The following is a 15,273-nucleotide window of genomic DNA, read 5'->3' as shown; positions in this document are numbered from 1 at the left end:
TCAATCTGATTTGGGCTCCAAGAGTCAATTGACACATCAAAGTAGACAAGTTACTGTTGTACATGGGAAGACTTCCTCTGTCATTCTTACTGAGTTGACTTGTTCCTTAAACTATGTTCCTTCATGATCACAGTTTTAGACCCTTTGTCCAAACATAGAAAATCTGTCAGAACAGGAGAGATGTTTTTTTCCTCTGACCCTCTTTAACAGACATGGATATTCATTCCTCGTCATCTCCTGAAACCATCCATCATATTGACCAGAAGAAGATCACATGCTTACCACTATTTAATTCATCACTGAGGCAGATATGGCCCCTGCATTTGGATTCAACTTGATAGGATTCCCCACTGAGTCATATGGGAGGAGAGGGGACAAAATCAGACTCCTGTCAACAGGCATGTAAAAGTACTACTAGGGCACAGATCATTGAATTGCTATTGAATTCAATTAAAGATTTCAGAAATTTAAACTTAGTTTTTTATTGTATTGTGTTAGCAAATTCGTACTGCAAAACTTACAGTTTGCCTTATGGACAATAGAAACAAATTATCATCTAATCATTTCCCACATTAATTATGATAGGCTATGCTGGAGCCCCAAAATCTGAATGGCTGAACACAACACAGATTTACTTCCCATGTTTGTAAAGTTCACCATGAGTTTGGGTGACTCTATCAATCATGCAGTGTCTCATTGCACCAGGCTGCTTTGACCTCGTGTCACTTCTCACCTCAATGCTGTCCCCATATTCAGTGTCTTGGAGGACAAGGTAGACAGGAATATTGCACAGGGGGTTATTACTGCTGCAGCCCAGGAGTGACACGTCTCACTTCCTTTCACCTTTCTTGGGTCATAACTGATCACATGAGACTGCTGGAAAGTATGGTTTCCCATATTCCCATGAATGAAAAGCAAATCAGACATTGTTGTACACTACTATTTTTTATAACTAGACAGTAAATGTTTCTTCCCTCCTTATATTTATATCTGCCCATTGTGCTTTACTATTTTTTTTCTTATTTTATGTTCAAAAACTCTTTGGAGTATTGTCAGTCAGCTGAAGTATATGAAGAAGAACACGGAATCAGGATTGGAAGAAGACTTTTTAAAGCCTGCGATATGCAGGTGACACAACATTGGTTGCTGAAAGCAAAGAGGACTTAAAGCATTCACTGACAAAGATAAAAGACTGCAACAGTCTTCAGTATGAATTACATCTCAGCATACAGAAAATAAAAACCCTCAAAACTGGACCAATAAGCAACAACATGACAAAATATTGAAGTTGTCAAGGATTTTGTTTTACTTGGGTCCACAACCAACGTCCTTGGAAGCAACAATCAAGAAATCAAATGAAATACTACAGTGGGAAAATCTGCTGCAAAAGACCTCTTTAAAGTGTTAAGAAGTGAAGCTGTCACATTGAGGACTAAGGTATGCCTGACCCAAGCAATGGTATTTTCAGTCACCTCACATGCATGTGAAAGTCGGACAACGAGTAAGGAAGACCAAAGAAGAATTGATGCCTTTGAATTATGATGTTGATGAAGAATATTGAATATACCATGGACTGCCAGAAAAACAAACATATCTTTCTTGGAAGAAATACAGCCAGAATGCTTCCTAAAAGCGACATGTTATCAGGAGAGACCAGTCCTTGGAGAAGGACATCATGCTTGGTAAAGTGAGGGTCAGTGAAAAAGAGAAAGACCCTCAATGGGACGGATTGACATAGTGGTTGCAACAATGGGCTTAAACATAGCAACAATTGTGAGGGTGACACAGGACTTGGCAGTGTTTCTTTCTGTTGTGCATAAGGTCGCTATGAGTTGGAACCACCTTGACTGCACCTAATAAAAAATAACACATTGTCGGTCAATCTGAGCATTTCACAGACATGTTAATCAATCCCTTGACTCATCCCTCCTTAGATAAACTATCTTAGTATAGGCTTCCAGCATCGTTACCAAACAGATGGAGTCAGAAAGTGAGCTAAAACTTCTGCACTAGACATGTTGGCAAAATAATCCCATTTTTGGGTGAAATGAGATACTTACTGAAAATTAAGTAATCTGACTATGATTGCTTATCTAGTAAATGGTAGTTCTAAACTGTAAAATCAGAGCTGCCCAACAGCAGAGTTGAAATCATTTCCCCAGAAACACATCACCAGATTCCCCTTGTGTGTGTGTGTTAACTAGTACATACCAAGGTCACTCAGCAGTACATGTTGACTTGAATTGTGAAAACCTATCTTTTAAAATGTTGAAGTTGGATAAATGCCCCTAATGGACATCAATATATTCTTTCAGGTTTATGCCTTTCCTCACTACAATCCTAACCTGAATAGCTGTTATTGATCGCTGAGATATGAGTCATTTTATTCAAAACCAAAGTGACAGCTTCAAAATCTAATTGGTAAGGTAAGTTATTTTTGAACCTCATTATTTCACCTTGACCTAGCGATACAAGTTTCCACTGAATTCACTTTTGTGAGTTGAACTTGAAATCCTATGTCTACGTTAAAATGTTACACGGGAAAATACTTGGGTATTTGGGTCTGACTCATTTGAGAAGTCTTTGTTTCCTCCTTTTAAAATCTGCTGAGAAAGAATTGTTAGCTTCCTGTAACCTGTGGATGAAGAGTGTTTTGAGAGGTTCTCACGCTGTTGAAACTATTTTGGCATACTCAGCTTCTGGTTCTTTAAATTGACTCAGGGAAGCCAGCGCTTGAAGCCAAACTGTTCTTAACACAAAGCTTGGCATTTTATTTGAATAGAATGTGGGGTGGCACTTTGCATCACTATTATAACTTCAACTCAACACTCACTAGAGCTTGATTTTTATATATTCCTCTCTCTACAAAAAGGGAAATTACGGTTCTTAAAGAGCATTATTAATGGTTCCCCAAATTTGAATGGACCTTTGAGGCAGTCTAGTTTTTCAGTAACATGAGCCAAAGGCCTTACTTCCTTGGTTGTAAATTATATACTCATCAAAGTTGCAGTCTCTCATGCTGCTGTGTAAACTACAAAGGTGATAAACAAACAAAAATCACTTGCCATGACTCCGACTCATGGAGACCCCATGTGTGTCAGAGTAGGTCTGTGCCACATAGGGTTTTCAATGGCTGAGTTTTTGGAAGTAGGTTGCCAAGCCTTTCTCCCAAGGTACCTCTGGGTGGACTCAAAAGGCCAACCTTTTGGTTGGTAGTCTAGCAAATAACTATTTGTGCCACCCAGGGACTCCACAGGGCTCCAGAGATACTGATTACTATAAGTGATTTTTTGTTTTAATTATTTTTTCTATTAGCACTGTTACAGTAATCCTCTTACTTTGTCTAAGAAGTGCTGTTGGGACTATGAAACTCTGCATATATGATTCAAAGAAATATAGAAAACTTAACCCACTGAACCAAAACACACAGACATAGAGTAGAAGGATCTGTAGGTGAAGGACTCAGGAAGCAGGTGTCCCATCAAAAGGTGTAGAAAGAAAGACTAAAGACAGAAACAGCACAGAATATTTTATGGTCAAGGGAGATTGTCAAATGTATAGAAGTTTGGGAAAGGTTTCTTGTCAGTTTTTTAACGGGGAATTACACAGCCCTTTCTCTGAAAGACTAGAGCCTATTTGAGAGTGGGTGTATATCCACATAAACAAAAAAAGAATAACCAAAGATATTGGCTGAGTATTTCCTTTGCTCCCCCTCTTTTGCTTTGTTTATTTTTGTACATTCCCTGTGCATACTGAAGACAGGTGTAAAATCCAACCTTAATGAAAAGAGTAGAGGTTAAAAGATGTGACAAGTCTGTTGCTGTCATAAGCAAAAAAACAAAAAAAACACTGCCATCAAGTCAATTCCAACTCCTAGCAACCCTATAGGATAGAGTAGAACTGCCCCGCGGGGTTCCCAAGGCTATCATCTTTACAGAAGTGAACTGCCACATCTTCCTCCCAAGGAACTGTAGGTGGATTTGAACCCTTGGCCTTTTGGTTAGCAGTCACGTGCTTAACCCCTATGCCACCAGGGCTCATAATCGTATACAAATGTTTAATTTTATGGTGACTTATAGGTCTCTGATTATTCCTAGCAAATACAGTGGTGATTAATTAGCATATCTAAAGCTGATTTACTGGAAAACCCCTTCTTGTCCTTTCAGTCACTGGGTATACCAGCATGTGGAAATAGTTTGGGTGGAGCCATATTCACATGGAAAGGGTAAATGATGCCACCCAAAAAAAAGAGAAAAATCCATTTCCAGATTTGGGATGAAGGTATGGGGGCAATAAGAGGCAAAGACACAAGGACAAAAGAAAAGCAACACAAATAGAGAGTGGCCAAAGTCAGAATTCAAATATAGAAAATTGAGGGAAGGGGGAACGTGGCACCTCCACAGTGCCCTTCCAAGAGTTTTTGAACCTAGAATCCTGCTGAGGCAAGTGGTAAAAATGCTATCACATTGCTAAGCCCTACAAATCATAAGTGGTTGGACCAAGGATGAGCTGAGCATCTAATCCAGAGCTGGCAGACTCTGAAAAGACCAGAATTCTATAGATTGGCGTAAAAGCTTATCCTAATAAGGATGAGGGCAACAAATTGTATCAACCAAATTCTTTCCCTCAAATTTTAAATGTCAGATACCAAGATACTGGGTAGTTTGTGATAGAAACCAATAAGTAAAAAAAGTGATAGAAATTATAATTAAGCAGAAATTAAGTGTAAATAGAAGTCAAAAGTTTAATATAGATATAGAGGGTAGAAGATGATAGAGTCACTTCATAGAAGTCAGATGCTGAGATAGGGATCAAGATAAAAGGTCCTGGACAGAGCTGGAGAAAAATATAGAACAAAATTCTAACTCAAAAAGTAAGACCAGACTTGCTGACCTGACAGAGACTGGAGAAACCCTGAGGGTATGGGCCCCCAACACCTTTTCAGTCAGAAATGAAGTCACCCCTGAGGTTCACCCTTTAGACAAAGATTGGACAGGCCCATGAAACAAAACAAGACTCAAGGGACACACCAGCCCAGGGGCAAAGACAAGCAGGCAGGAGGGGACAGGAAGCTGGTAATGGGGAATCCAAGGTCGAGAAAGGAGAGTGTTGACGTGCTGTGGGGCTGTTAACCAATGTCATAAAACAATATGTGTACTAACTGTTCAATGAGAAACTAGTTTGTTCTTGTAAATTTTCATCTAAAGTACAATAAAAAAATTAAATTAACAACATACTATAAAAAAAAAGGAGAAGTCAAGTGCTGAGACTGAAAGGATAAGGACACCATAACTGGGGAGAAGTAAAAGTCACATGACCAGCTCCTCCAGCTGATATGTAACAAGTTGCTAGATCAATGACTTAGGTCAGATTCCATTGAAAATAGCTCTGAGATACAGATTTGCTTTCAGCAGTTTACTGAGCATATACTCTTGGGAACAACTTCTTTGGAAGAGTCAAAGATGTTGGATTGGACTGAGGGAGGTCATGAAACTTGATGTAGTCATGATAATCTCAAAGATATTTCTGGAGCTGGGTGGACCCCTCAGAGTTGCTCTTCCTTGAGGCAAGAGGCCAGTTTCTTGTACTCCCTTATCAAGCAGTTAGGCTCCCAGTTCCAGCTGATATGGAATAGCCCCAGTTCATCCAAGGTCCTCCCTCATATAACCAAAAGCCAGGACAGAAAGCAAAAAAGAAGAATAAGAAGATTCTGAAACGTGGAGAGAAGAAGGAAATCTGTTTAGGGACATCAAGACTTGAGGAATGACAGAGTGGTGAATTCCTCAGTTTTCCTTCTTGCCTCTCCTGTATCCCAGACAGGCTGCTGCAGAAGGGTCTAGCCCAGAACAGCTAACAAGAACAGCCAAGAAACAAAAATTAAAGCTCCTAGAAAAGCTTATTTCCTCTAGCCAAAGTACCAGGAAAAGACTGATCGAACGAACAACAGAAACTTTTTTGGCAATAGATACGTTTCTTTAGCCAAATACCACCAAAAAAAAAAAAAAAATCACTGGCCCTCTGAAGTTTCAGCAAAGGAGGAGTCAGTATTCTCCCCTACCTCTATCTCATAGAAAAGCAGGCTAAATAAACAAATGTTGCCATCTAGTCAATTCCGACTCATAAAAGCAGCTTTCCAATTCTCCATTGGCGTCAATAGCATTGAGCAGATAGTTCAATTCCCTGTCAAGTAGAAGGAGGTGGAGCTTCCATTCCCACACTAAATGTTGTTGGCAGGTAGCTTGACATCCACTAACCAAGTGAAATTGCACAGTCTCCCACAAATGGGAATAAATGGGTGCTGAGCTTCAACCTTCTAATTGGCAGAAGGAGGAGGAACTCCACTTCTCAGGCTAGGGCAGTGTCAGTGAGGCCCAACAACAATCTGAGCCTCCACCCCTGCCAGAAGCAATGAAACTTAACAGTGTATTACAGAGGGGAGCTAGTCACCAGTAGGCTTTATCCTCTACACCCATATACCCCATCGGTTGTATTGGCAGGGCCCAATGGGGAGCTGAATTCCTACGTCTACCCAGCAGCAAAGAGATTGAACACTGCCTGGTCCTGTGCCATCCTCACAATCTTTATTATGCTTTAGCCCATGGTTGCAGCCACTGTGTCAATCCACCTTTCACTGACCCTCTACCGGCATAATGTTCTTCTCCAGGCACTAGTCCCTCATGATAACATTTCCAAAGTACATGAGACGAAGTCTTGCCATCCTCTCTTCTAAGTAGCACTCTGGCTGTACTTCCAAGACAGATTTGTTCTTTTTTCTGACAATTCATGGTATATTCAGTGTTCTTCACCATCGCGTAATTTAAAGGCATCAATTCTTTTGTCTTCCTTACTCATCGTCCAGTATTCTTATAAATTTTGGGAGAAGGTATGAAAAATAGAACCGTGCTTAATGCATTCTCTTGCTATTGTCATCCAAAAACTATTGTGCCACTAAATCAACGCTTGTCAAATGTCAAGAGGGTCAATTAAAGATGTACTGCTATATTTGATTTTAGAAGCTTGGCAATATGCAGTATGTCTGTGCACTTTGGAGCTGTACAAAAGAGACGCTTATTTTATCCCCTCAGTAATAAGCTTTACATATGTTTCTGCACTGATATTACAGTTACAGGAAATACCACATTCAAATATTTAAAAAAAATTTTTTAATCAGTTATAACATGCATGTCTATCTTGCAAATATTCAGCTCTTTGAATGTTCACAAACTAAACAGTCTTTGTAATCAAGAAACTGTTCGTTATTAGCCCCACAGAAGCTATCTTCACCCCCTGTGGTTCCGATCAGACATTACCTCTCCCCAGGGGTAGCTGCTATCCTGGATAGAGTATAAAACAGTATTTCCCATTTTATACCTTATGTAAATCATAAAATATGTGCTCTTTTATGTCTAACTTCTTTTAGCTCAGAATTATTTTGTGAGATTCTTTTTTTCTGTGTTTTTCATGCAAAGAATTTTAATCAATCACATACGCTTCACACTGTTCTAGCTGCTCATTATTCATCTAATATCCCCATTATTTATAATGCTTATTGAATATCCATAATTACTACTAAATAAATAATTAAAACCTGGTTTGAAAACTGGATAAAATCCCTAGATAGATGCAATTTGGTAAATGAAGTAACATTTTGCCCTCTGCTCACTTTATGCTTAACTACATTTGAAGTTGTGCTAATGAGACAATACATGGTGTTGCCAAGCTGAGGACAGCAGAGATATAATGGCAAATAAAACATTCTTTCCAGAAAACAACTTTTAGCAAGATTTATTGTTAAAGTCAATAGCATTTGGAAACTCTAACACGATGGCTGCTAAGTCTAGAAAACAGTATTGAGATTCTCCTGAGGCACCTCTGGGTGGAATCGCACCTCTGGGTGGAATCACACCTCCAGTCTTTCAGTTAGCAGTTAAATGAGTTAACTATTTGCATCACCCAGGAACTTTAACTTTATATTTTAATTAGAGACACAGTGTTTATCAAGTTTTCAGTACTTTATAAAATATTTAACATGCAAGTTACTAGGGAGAATAAGTTAACTTAATAAACAGAAAGAGAATAATGGATCGGTATAGCTTGGTCTCCTACAAAACAAAACTGTCTTCCTGCACCTGCATGGGGCATGTATTTGATGTATAATCTGTAGCCTACAGTCTATTACATTTCACCAAGATAGAGGCTGATCAGATATAAGTATACAATTGGATTGTCATTTTTTAAAAACACAATCTGTTGAAACAATAAGCCAAGTAGAGCTTTACATGGGTGCAGGAGACCACCTACTCTGTTTATGAAGATTACGAGGAAATAAAAGAAAAAGAAAAGAAAATTTAGAAATACAGAGAAGTGGTGTTAAGTGGAGGTTAGAAAGAAGAGATAAGAAGGAAAGTGTCGAGAATGTGAGAATTGCCACAAAGCATTCCAGAAACTTCCGACCACAATGATGGAAATCCTTGTGATAGGAAGTCCAAAAATGGACTAAAAGCCAGTTTGACAAGAGTGCAGAAAACTGGAGCAAGTGAAGGAAGAACAGGGCGTGAACAGGGGAAAACACTGCAGAACTTGTGGACCATCTAAATGACCTTTGCCTTGATCCTGAAAACAATGGGAACTCAAAGATAGGCCTGAAACAGCAGTTACAAGATTGAATTTGCATTGCTAAACAATCAGTATAGTGAATAGATTGTAGAAAGTTCAGAGATAGACTGAAGAAAACATCCTCTAAGATATAGTCAAGCTGTGGTAGAATATAGGAGAGATACTAAATGAGAAACCATGAGATACAGCTTTCACATGTTTTCCTCCGGTGAATATTTTTTTCGTGGCCGTGGACAATTAATTTATTTGAGATTTAGATTCCTCAAGTGTAAGATGACAGTAATAATTATATGCTTATCATACAATTATGAGAGATATATGGAATGATGTAAAGGACTTAAAAAACTGGTAAGCATGGTTAGTTGTTATTTTAAAAATTATAAATTGAAATGATAAGCAAAGTAAGTAAAAACTTGCCAAGGATATGTGAATTTATCATGAAATTTATAGCCATCATTCAATCAGAAGATTAAAGGTTTCACTTTGGCTAAATAAATATTCAGTGACTCGTTCCAAAATAGCAAGGAAAGTTAGCCTAAAAACAAAACTTTTATACTTCATTAACTGTTGGCATATGAAGTGAACCTCACACTAATAAGAAAAACACACACACTACACATTCACACGCACTTGCCAGAAGTTGCTGTTGGTAACTGCCATTGAATTGCCCCAAATTCATGGTAACCCCGTGCATTGCAGAACTGGACCATGCTGATCCATATTGTTATTACTGGCTGACTTTTGAAAGTAGATCGCCAGGCCTTCCTTCCTAGTCTATCTTAATCTGGAAACCGCTGAAACCTGTTCAGCATTATAGAAACACGAAAGCATACGATGACAGAGAGTGGTGGGTATACTTGAGGTGCATTGGCCAGGAATAGAACCAGGATCTGCAGCATAAAAAGGGGAGAATTCTACCACTGAACCACCACTACCCTCTCAGTTGTTAGAGGAGGTTAATTTTTCTTTTTTTTTAAGTGATAAATTAATTTACTAGATTCAGGAACACCTCACATTTTCCTGGAACATAGCATAGATAATGGATGCCACACAGTTTATCACATTGATTGAAGAGTCATGTCAAAGAAAAAAATACACAAATTCCATGAGGTTCAAGTGATGACAACACATTTCAGTTACTTTATTTAGATGAGAAAAAATATCTGTCAAGAATAAATGTCTTCCACGACTTAAGATATGTTATTTGAACCACTGTTAAAATTATTTTCCTCCTGGAATGGAATGGTGATTAACCAGCAAAAACAGAAGACAAAAAAACCAACCAAACTCCATGGCGTCAAGTTGATTCTGACTCATAGCGACCCTATAGGACAGAGTAGAACTGCCCCATAGAGTTTCCAAGGAGCGCCTGGCGGATTTGAACTGCCGACCCTTTGGTTAGCAGCCCTAGCACTTAACCACTATGCCACCAGGGTTTCCAAAACAGAAGAGAAAGTCAAAATTCCATGTCTTTGTTCATTAGCTTTAAATAGTGACCTGAGCATTATTCATTAAGTAGAACCAGTTTAGTCTTAGAACCTTTCAAACAGGGGAATGTGTTCCTAATATCATTCTTAAGAATGAGCTTTCAGGTAAATTTAAGTAAAAATTAATATTTTTGGTTGTTGTGAGAGATAATGTGTTTATTTTAACCGGAAATCAAAAAATGGTCTTTGACTGCCCAGGAGGATATGTTTATTAACACCATATGTAGCTGTCATTTTACAAAATAAAAAGAATGAAAGAGAGGGGACAGAGAGAAGACAGGAGGAGAGAAAGGAAGAAGAAATGAAGGAAGGAAGGAAGGAAGGAAAGAGCAGAGAAAAAAATGGAAAGAAAAGGAAAACTATAAGCAGAAATATTTCACATCACTAGGTATCAATTCAAAAAGCTCTAAATAGAACATGGCTTTCTGCTGTCATTAGTAAATGAACACATCAGGGATGCATACTGAAAACAAACACACAACCATGAGACACACTATTGTCCCCTGCTATTTGGTTACCCTATGGGGCACTTCCAGGGTCGCATTATCCTATAAGCAAGGTAAGCACATTGCTTACCTGGTCACCTGTAGTGAACAATTTCACATTTTTTCCAGTACATCAAAGATTCTGCCTCTAGATATGGGTGGCATCTGTCTCTCTTCCACAGCACCTTCCTACAGAATCAAAGCATCCCTGACACGGACGATTACCCAGTAAGCAAGGTAAGTATAGCCTGACTTGTGCTTACTTACTAATCTATAGTGAACAATTCCACATTCAGTTGTTCACTACAGATGATCTGTAAGCAAGATAAGGGGAGTGCTTACCTTGCTTACTTATAGGATAATCCACCCCTGGACAGTCTATTTGGTCACATGGGGTTTCTATGAGTTAGAATCGACTCTACGGCTCCCAACAAGAAGAACAGTGGTAAACTAATTAAAATTCAAAATCTAAATATAGCAATAATCATTTTAAAGCAGAAGTGTGCAATTTTGTTTTGCTTTTATTTTGGAGAAAATATGTAAGGTTCACTCAATTATTTCAATTTTCCTTACAACAGATTTTTTGGGTTGTCTACATATCTGTATGTTTTGATAAACATTTAAATGTTATATAAGTCAGAGGTCATCACTTCAGAAATCTGGAGACCATGTTAGCCTTAATTCATCATAAATATAATTAAATCTATCATAATTTTGCTACAGAGAAAAAGCCTGTAATTCAGACAGACATATAAAAGCAATTTCTCATATAATTAGAATTTATAAGAAAATTCTCTTTATCATTATTAGTAGCTTTTTTATGATAGCAAGAATGTGTGTTTTCCAACAATGCATTACAGAATCTTAGGAGCAGAGAAGGAAATTTCTAAAGTAGTTTCTACTATACTGTAAACAGGTTACAACGTTATTTTCATAGCTACCTTAAATATAACAGAAGGAAATGTTGCCCAGTCCTGTGCCATCTTCATAATTGTTGGTATGTTTGAGTCCATTGTTGCAGCCATTGTGTCAATCTATCTCATTGAAGATTTTTCTCATTTTTTCTGACCTTCTGCTTTACCAAACATGAGTTTTTATTCTAGGGATTGGTCTTTTCTGACGATGTGCCTAAACTAAGGAAAATGTTGTCTTGCAGTCCTCACTTCTAAGGAGGATCCTGGTTGTATTTCTTCTAAGACTGATATGTTCCTTCTTACATGTAATCTGTTAGGCCCAATCCTTGCAAATAAAATAAAAATAGGAACACTGACCCAGTGTTGTTTCAGAAGTCACTGGACTCCTATTTAATTTAGAACCTTGTAGAGCCGTATGAAGTTGACTACTGAATTCACTGTTACAGAATTCTGTCAGATGGGGATCATTTCTTGTAAAGATTGATGCAGGCAAATCACAGATATGTCAGGATCTGAAAGGTTCCCCAAAAACATGTAGTTGTATCATCTGGTATTATTTTCAATATCAAATATATGAGAAATAAAATGAGAGTGAAAATTGCGACTTTTCTATTACCTTACCTATTTAATGAAATAAAATTATTTTACTTTTCCTACTATATGTAAAGTTGAGTTGGGTAATTGTATTACATGGGTAGGAATAAATAACAAATATAAAACTAATCATGAGGAAAAACTAATCTTAGCCAGACATAACCCTATAAAGCATATTTCCAGCAAGGAGACAGTAAACTAGAATGCGTTTCTCTAAAATTCTTTTCAGTCTGTTGATCTTGATGTCTTATAAAGCTGGGCTTTTATCCTCCTTGGTATATCCACACATGTTCCCTTAACTTTCTTCCATCTTCGAATTACCTCATTACTCAAAACAATTCCAGAAACAAAATTGAACCACGAAATTAATGATTGCTACGTTTTTAGGTATATTTTAGCTTTTATATAAGGTGTGATATTATGGATAACATCCTTTTGGAACAAAGTGAACATTCACTGTACTTTTTACAAGAGTGGTAATGAAAATACATCACAAGGAAAATATGTTTTGGTGGGTTTTTTATAAAAGATTTACATCAAATATTACACATTTCTTAGGAACATGCCCATTAATGTTATGATGACAATTCTCACAAAACTGTTAAAATGTGCTTATGGAAATCTTAGCAGGGTTAAGGCATGTAGTTAAAGCTGGTCTTTCCTCAATTACTTAGCTTGATCATTAACAACTTGCAAGTTAAATAAATTTAAAACAAAATATTGCAGACCCTCAATCATAAAACAATCCATCCACCCACCTACAAATCTGTAGGGACGTTGGGACTAAGAGGTACATATTTTCTCTGGATTCTGAAAACATTGTAGCAATTACTATTGAATATCGATTTAAAAAAAAACAGCTAACAAAAGTGAAGTAAAAGTTAAACTATACGACTTGTTTAAAATTTTTGAATCACTTTTAAGTGAAAGAAGGTCTGGGGAGGGGTGAGAGCTCATCCGGGAAGTAAAAGAAATAAATACACCCCATCCATATAGCAAAACGGAAACCCTGGTGACGCAATGGTTGTCTTAGTCATGTAGTGCTGCTATAACAGAAATACCACAAGTGGATGGCTTTAACAAAGAGAAATTTATTACTTCACAGTGAAGTAGGCTAAAAGTCCAAATTCAGGGCATCAGTTTCAGGGGAAGACATTCTCTCTCTGTTGGTCTTCTCATCAATGTTCCCCTGGACTAGGATCTTCTTCACCCAGGAACCCCAAGTCCAAAGGATGGGCTCTGCTCCTGGTGCTGCTTTCTTGGCAGTATGAGGTCCCCCCGTCTCTCTGCTTGCTTCTTTTATATCTCAAGAGATTGCCTTAAGACACAATCCAGTCTTGTAGATTGAGTCCTGCCTCACTAACACAACTGCCGCCCATCCTCCTTCATTAACATCATAGAGGCAGGATTTATAACATACAGGAAAAATCACAAAATACCAAGGATCATGGCCCAGCCAAATTGATATACACATTTTTGGTGGGACATTTTTCAATCCATGACAGTGCTTAGGAGCTACGGCTGCTAATCAAAAGGTTGGCAGCTTGAATCCACCAGCTGCTCCTTGGAAACTCTATGGACAGTTCTACTCTGTCCTATAGGGTTGCTATGAGTTGGAATCAACCCCACGGCAATGGGTTTTGTTTTTTTTGGTTTATCCATCAAAACACATACATGTGCACACAGAGGTGCGGGGTGGGGGAGCAAGAGGGAAGAGAATAAACATTTACTGAGCATGCCTAGTGTATCATTTCCTGTACAGGAATCTAACTTACTTTTTCATGAGTCTTTGTGAAGTAGATTCTTTTCTATCTCCATTTTACAGTAGGGAAATGTGACCTAAGAAAGATTTAGTAATTTGCCCGAGATCGTAGAAGAAGTAAGTGAACATAGACATATCTGCCTCAAAACCTGTGATGTTTCTACTGCAAGAGTTTCTGATTGATTTACCTCCCTTCCTGGAGTCTTTGAACAGTTTTATTTATTTATTTTTTTTAATTTCATGACCTGGAATAGGTAGTGACTATGGTTAAATCAGGAGCCCTAGTGGCACAGTGGTTATGAGCTCTGCTTCTGACCAAAAGGTCGGTGGTTCAAACCCACCAGCCACTCTGTGGGAGAAAGATGTGGAATTCTGCTTCCATAAAGATTCCAGCCTTGGAAACCCTATGGGGCAGTCCTACTCTGTCCTAAGGGTCACTATGCGTTGGAATCAACTCGGTGACAATGAGTGTGGGTGGTTAAATCCTGGTGTAAATCTGGCCCCTTCAAATGCATAATCTTTTATCAGCAAAACCATGACCTTTGTCAATTGGTTGAATGATCATTTAACAGAGAATCAGAAAATTCTTTTCTTTCCTTCCTTTTTCCCTTCCTCCCTCACTCTTTCTCTATTTATTTATGAGGGTCTTTTTGTTTTTAGTATTTAAAATTGATACAATGTCCCAGATGCTTTTCTAATGGATTTTTACAAACGAATAGTAACCTTCCTTTTCCAACACCAGAATAAAGTGTGCACTCTTATTGTGATTTTCTCTTCCAGTTGATGTATACACGCATTAGCTGCCCTTGGGTAAGACCAACTCATGGCAACCCCACGCACAACATAACAGAAGGCTGCCCAGTCCAGTGCCATCTCCATGATTGGTTGGAGATTAGACAATGTTCCATTGTGGTCCATAGGGTTTTCATTGGCTGTTTGTTAGAAGTAGATCAACAGACCTTTCTTTCTAGTCTGTCTTAACCTGAAAATTCAACTGAAACCTGTTCAGTGTCATAGTAACATGCAAGCCTTCACTGACAAACTGGTGGTGGCTGTACATGAGGTGAATTGGTCATGAAGCAAACCATTTAGCAACCAATGTCTCATATACACATATTAAAAAAAAAAAAAAAAAAAGCCCCTGTGAATTCAGAAACAAACCAAATAAGCAAGCCAATCTGAGTGTGACACTCTTCTACACCTGGAAGTCTGGGCTGGAGGAAGAGAGACCTGAACGGCACAATTTTGGAGATGTAGGCGGGAGGACAAACATAGGAAAGTGAAGAGAAGGGTCCAGAACCATTTTGCTAGTTGCTATTCATATCTAGTCCTCTCCAGTATGTATATAGAAGGACAGTGGAAGCTTTGTTCTACTTTCACTCTGCTTTACTAAAGTCAAACCCTGGCTGCTACAA

Source organism: Loxodonta africana, chromosome 20, assembly GCF_030014295.1.
Source record: "Loxodonta africana isolate mLoxAfr1 chromosome 20, mLoxAfr1.hap2, whole genome shotgun sequence".
In the NCBI taxonomy this organism is placed as follows: domain Eukaryota; kingdom Metazoa; phylum Chordata; class Mammalia; order Proboscidea; family Elephantidae; genus Loxodonta; species Loxodonta africana.
Note: the sequence above shows the minus strand (reverse complement) of the source record.